General features: G+C 40.6%; 1 pseudogene; it reads right to left on the minus strand.

The window, feature by feature from the left end:
• Positions 1–301: 301 nt before the first annotated feature.
• LOC110208498 (cytoplasmic dynein 1 intermediate chain 2 pseudogene) lies at positions 302–5143 on the minus strand (annotated as a pseudogene).
• Positions 5144–6091: the final 948 nt, after the last annotated feature.

Here is a 6091-nt window from a genome sequence, read left to right on the forward strand (position 1 = left end):
ACCTTTCAGAAATAACTGCATATTCTGTGTGACCCTGGGCAAGTCACTTAACCCCATTGCCTAGCCAAAAAAAAAAAAAGAAAGAACTGCATATTGTTATAGGTTGAAACAAGTTCGAGATACTAATATAGTAAATACAAAGCCATTTGTATTAAAAATTAAACAAATCCAATGTAATATGAATATAACAAGTGACACAGCAACAATTTTTTGCATTAAAGAGCTATGTGTGTTTTAAATCCATAGTTTAATCCATAAGATCATCCTTCAATTCCCTTTAGACAGAAGTATGCTATGAATTTCAATTTCTACTTAGAATCAGTCCCCAGTCTAGTACTAGCAATGTAATCAGGTATGTGATGGCCGCTTCTTCCTCTGCTTCAGCTTGGTTTGTGTTAATTTTTGCTAGTGTTTGCCCCAATCAAGCTCAGTCATCATTTCTAGGAACAGCGATTTGCTCTCCCATGTCATATATGCCTATCTGTCTTTCAGAATCTCCTACAGCAATCTCTCTCTTGGAATGTGACCATCTCATGCAATTAAGAGCAGGATTGCCCTCCACAGAAATGCTTGCAGTTGGCGCCTCTGTGTCATTGTTGAGATTCTACAGTTCCAGTCAGGGAAGGGTGAGTGGGCGACTACATCACATCATAAACATAATCTGAATTGTCTTCAAATGAGTATAAAGGTTTGTTTATTCTTGGTTGTCCAAAGTTTTACTGTCCAGTCAAAGGAAAGTGACAAAAAGATGTGAGAAGTCTACAGTTCCAACTGGTGCACTGCAATGGATACCAGTTATTGGTTCTTGGTGTCCAAACATCGCACTGATTCCAGCTTTGCTGCCACAGCGACATGCTGTGTATACAGAACTTCCTTCACTTCCAACAACAAAGTTGTTGACATCTCCAACAGGGAAGGATGCAGAAGTGACAGCTACAGCTTTGGACTGCTTATGAACCAACTCTGTGCTATCCTGTGGATGGGAAAGCATGTCCAAACTCTATGAATAAATTTTTCCCTCAGTGGAGATGCTAATCAAATTTTGAGTTCCAACTGCATTCACACAATAAGTAGGGTGCATATGTGCAGCAGCTGAAAGTGGGGTTCTCTGGGCAGGGGTTCTCTTTTTAAAATTTTTTAAATTAATTTATTTTTAGTTTTCAACATTCACTTCCACAAGATTTTGAGTTCCAAATTTTCTCCCCATCTCGTCCCTCCTCCCACCCCAAGATGGCATACATTCTGAATACCCCTTCTCCTCATCTGCCCTCCTTTCTATCTCTTCCTGCCTTCTCTTATCCCCTTCCCCTTCTATTTTCTTGTAGGGCAGGATAGATTTCTATACCCCATTTCCTGTACCTCTTATTTCCCAGTTGCATGTGAAAACATTTTTTTTAACTTTTGTTTTTAAAACTTTGGGTTCCAAATTTTCTCTCTTCATCCCTCCCCACCCACCCTCACTGAGAAGGCAAGCAACTTGATACAGGTTATACATGTGTAGTCATGCACAACACTTCCATAGTAGTCATGTTGTGAAAAACTAAGTATATTTCCCTTAATCCTATCCCGCCCCCCATTATTCTACTCTCTCTTTCGACCCTGTCCCTCCTTAGAAGTACTTGCTTCTGATTACCCCCTTCCCCAATCTGCCCTCCCTTCTATCATTCTCCTGCTCTCTTTCCCCTACCCCCTCTATTTTCCTGTAGGGTAAGATAGATTTCTATACCCAATTGAGTGTGTATGTTATTCTCTCCTTAAGCCAAATCTGATGAGAATAAGATTCACTCATTCCTTCTCACCTTCCCTCATTTCCCTTCCACTGTAAAAGCCTTTTCTTGTCTGTTTTATGTGAGATAATTTGCCCCATTCTACCTCTCCCTTTCTCCTTCTCTCCATATAATCCTCTCTCATCCCTTAATTTTATTCTCCAGATATCACCCCTTCATCTTCAACTCACCCTGTGCCCTCTACCTATCTATTTATCTACCTATCTATCTGTGTGTGTGTGTATGTATATATATATATATATATATGTATGTATATACATGTGTATACACACAGACACACACACACATACGTACATATAATTTTTTTCCCCTCCAACTACTCTAATACTGACAAAAGACTTGTGAGTTACAAATATCATCTTTCCATACAGGAATGTAAACAGTTAAACCTTAATAAGTCTTTTATGATTTCTCTTTCCTGTTTACTCTTCATGTTTCTCTTGAGTCTTGTATCTGAAAGTCAAATTTTCTATTCAGCTCTGGTCTTTTCATCAAGAATGCTTGAAAGTCCTCTCACTGAATGACCATTTTTTCCCCTGAAGGATTATACTCAGTTTTGCTGGGTAGGTGATTCTTGGTTGTAATCCTATGTCCTTTGACCTCTGGAATATTATATTCTATGACCTCCAGTCCCTTAATGTAGAAGCTGCTAAATCTTGTGTTATCCTGATTGTGTTTCCACAGTACTTGAACTCTTTCCTTCTGGCAGCTTGTAAGATTTTCTCCTTGACCTGGGAACTCTGGAATCTGGCTACAATATTCCTAGGAGTTTTCTTTTGGGGATCTCTTCCTGGAGGTAATGGGTGGATTCTTTCCATTTCTATTTTGCCTTCTGGTTCTAAAATATCAGGGCAGTTTTCCTTGATAATTTCTTGAAAGATGATGTATAGGCTCTTCTTTTGATCATGGCTTTCAGATAGTCCAATAATTTTAAAATTCTCTCTCCTGGATCTATTTTCCAGGTCAGTTGTTTTTCCAATAAGATATTTCACATTCTCTTCTACTTTTTCGTTCTTTTGAATTTGTTTTATAGTGTCTTGATTTCTCATAAAGTCACTAGCTTCCAATTGCTCCATTCTGAATTTTAAGGAAGTATTTTCTTCAGTAAACTTTTGGACTTCCTTTTCCATTTGGCCAATTTTGCTTTTTAAGGCATTCTTCTCATTGGCTTTTTGGACTTCTTTTGTCATTTGGGTTAGGCTATTTTTTAGGGTGTTATTTTCTTCAGCATTTTTTGAGTCTCCTTTAGCAAGCTGGTTACTTGTTTTTCATAATTTTCTTGCATCTCTCTCAGTTTTTCCTCTGTTTCTCTTACTTGCTTCTCAAAATCCTTTTTGAGCTCTTCCATGGCCCTGGGACCAATTCATATTTTTCTTGGAGGCTTTGCATGTAGGGGCTTTCACTTTGTTGTCTTCTTCTGGTGTATGTTTTGATCTTCTTTGTCACCAAAGTAAGATTCTATGGTCTGACTCTTTTTGAGCTGCTTGCTCATGATCCCAGCCAAGATGAGTTATAAACTCTTTGCTAAGGTAGGGGTCTGTTTCCAATGTGGAGAATGTACTGTCCCAAGTTTCAGGGGGTTTGTGCAGCTGTTTTCAGAGATACTTCTAGGGATCTATAAATTTTCAGTTCTTCCAAGGTGCTATGATCAAGGGCAAGGTGTTTACTCCTTTCCTGTCCTGTACTCTACTCTGTGAGTGACCACAAGCACTCTGTTCTGGCTTGGAACTGTGAGGAAGATTCTCTCTCTACAGCCACTACAAGCTCCACCACGCCAGCACTCCTCCTCATCTTAGGATCACCACCCAGAACTGTGATCCAGATCCAAGCACAGGCAAAGCAAGAGAATCCTGCACCAGCAAAGAGATCCCTGCAATCCCCCCTTTGATCAGCCACTCAATTCCCCTTCAGTTTGTGGGCTTGAAGCTCTGGAGGCAGCCACCACCCTGAGGCTGAACTCAGGGACTGTGGCTGAGACCACCGCGCTTCTCTCTCTCACCGCAGACATAGACTTTTCCTACTGACCTTCTAAGTTGTCTTTGTTGTTCATGGGTTCGGAAGTCTGGAAACCACCACAGCTGCCCACGATTCAGTCCTCTGAGGCCTGCTCCAGGTTCGCTGAGGCCTGCACACCCACACCAAACTGCGCTCCTCTATCCACCTGGCATGATATACCTTTCCAATCAACCATCCAGGTTGTCTTGGGCTGGAAATTTGTTTTGCTCTGTCTTTTTGTGGGTTCTGCTACTTTAGAATTTGTTTAGAGCCATTTTTTACAGGTATTTGGAGGGGTTTGGGGGAGAGCTCAACAAGTCACTGCTTTTACTCTACCATCTTGGCTCCACCCACTAATAATCTTCTTAATTCTAATGAATCACCTTACTTCAGGGTTCTCTTATAGATTTGATTATCCCACAATACAATTTGGCCCAAATACATACCACCAACAATCAGATTTGGATGAAATTTTGCAAATGTAGCTGACATTACAGCTGGCTGGCAGTGAAACACATTTTGGAGTAGTTTTCTTGTATTTCATATTCCACATAAGGGCTATCCCATCAGGCTCATGAATATTGTGGTGTTAAAGGAGGTCACACACAATCCTGGGTATTGAGATGAACAATTCAGACACCTAACAACATGATACTTTGACCAACATTCATCAAAAGACTGCCTGTTTAAGGACAATTTAGCATTTGCTTGAATTTCTCCTTCTTTAGCTTCCAAATCTATCCCACTGCAGTCAAAGAAGATGTTAATCTGCTCAGAAAGGGCTATTTCTACAATTTTTGTAGAATGATCAAAGAAACTTAGAAACTCTTCAGAGGACAGAATCTGTTGTTTTTCATCTTTGGTCAGCTCATGATGGGGGGTGATTTCTTTATCATCTTTCTTTAAAGTTTTCTCTTCAGGTTCAATGAGTAGTTTGGGGTTTACAACATCATCATCTTTCTCTTCATCTTCTTTTGGTTGTGCCATAACTGGTGTCTGAGTCTCCTTTGGGTAGGTGACAATTTCTCAGAGAGGAAAGTCAACTTGTGTAATTTTAGCCATCCAAGTTTAATTGGTCCTCATCTAGATCCCACAGCACCATCTCCTGAGTCTTGCTTCCAGCCTCGCTTGCAGTACACACAGATTTGGAACATGGAGACATAGGAAGAGGGATCAGAGGAGATTCCGATGGCAGCTCCATGCTCTGCAACAATGCTTCTGTTTCTCACTTTTTTTCAAGGTCGGACTCTTCCCGTATTGGAGCAACCACTTCTGATCAGTTTCCTTTTTCTTTCTTCTTCCTTTCTCTTTTTCTCCTCTCTGATTTGAGCTAACCTCTGTTTCTTTCACCCCAATTCAACCTTCAATTTACTTTATCTGACATGGCTGTAACCTGAAGTGGGACGAGATTGGGGAGAGCCTGTCTGACTGACAACTACTCGGCCAAAACTGGGTTTTCTGCCTCTGCCACTCCCTTGACATTGACTGCCCCAGTGGCTCTCTTGGATCATTGTATTGCTGAGAACAGATGTCATTCACAGTCGATCATCTTACAATATTGCTATTATTGTGCACATTTTTTTCCTGGCTCTGCTCACTTCGCTGCATCAGTTCATGTAAGTCTTTCTATGTTTTTCTGAAACATACTGCTCATCATTTCCTTCTCTCTCTCTCTCTCTCTCTCTCTCTCTTCTCTCTCTCTCTCTCTCTCTCTCTCTCTCTCTTTTGGCTAGGCAATGGGGTTAAGTGACTTGCCCAGAGTCACACAGCTAGTTAAGTGTTACGTGTCTCAGGCTGGATTTGAACTCAGGTCCTTCTGAATTCAGGGCCGGTGCTCTATCCACTGCGCCACCTAGCTGCCCTCTGCTCATCATTTCTCATAACTCAATACTATTCTATCACAATAGTATACCACAACTTTTTCAGCCATTCCCCAACTGATGGGCTTTCCAATTCTTTGCCACCACAAAAAGAGCTGCTATAATTATTTGTGTACATTACAAGTCCTTTTCCTTTTTTATCTCTTTGGGATACAGATCTGGTAGTGGTATAGCTGGGTCAAAAGGGATGCATGGTTTTATAACCCTTTGGGCATAGTTCCAAATTGCTCTCCAGAATGGTTAAATCAGTTTACAATTCCACCAAAGATGTTTAGTGTCCCAATTTTCTCACATCCTCCCCAACATTTGCCATTTTCCCTTTCTGCCAAATTAGTCAATCTGATAGGTATGAGGTGGTACTTCTGAGCTGTTTTAATGTGCATTTCTCTATCAATAGTGATGTAGAGACTTTTTTCTTATGACTATGAA

Source organism: Phascolarctos cinereus, unplaced genomic scaffold, assembly GCF_003287225.1.
Source record: "Phascolarctos cinereus isolate Bilbo 61053 unplaced genomic scaffold, phaCin_HiC Scaffold_3;HRSCAF=262, whole genome shotgun sequence".
In the NCBI taxonomy this organism is placed as follows: domain Eukaryota; kingdom Metazoa; phylum Chordata; class Mammalia; order Diprotodontia; family Phascolarctidae; genus Phascolarctos; species Phascolarctos cinereus.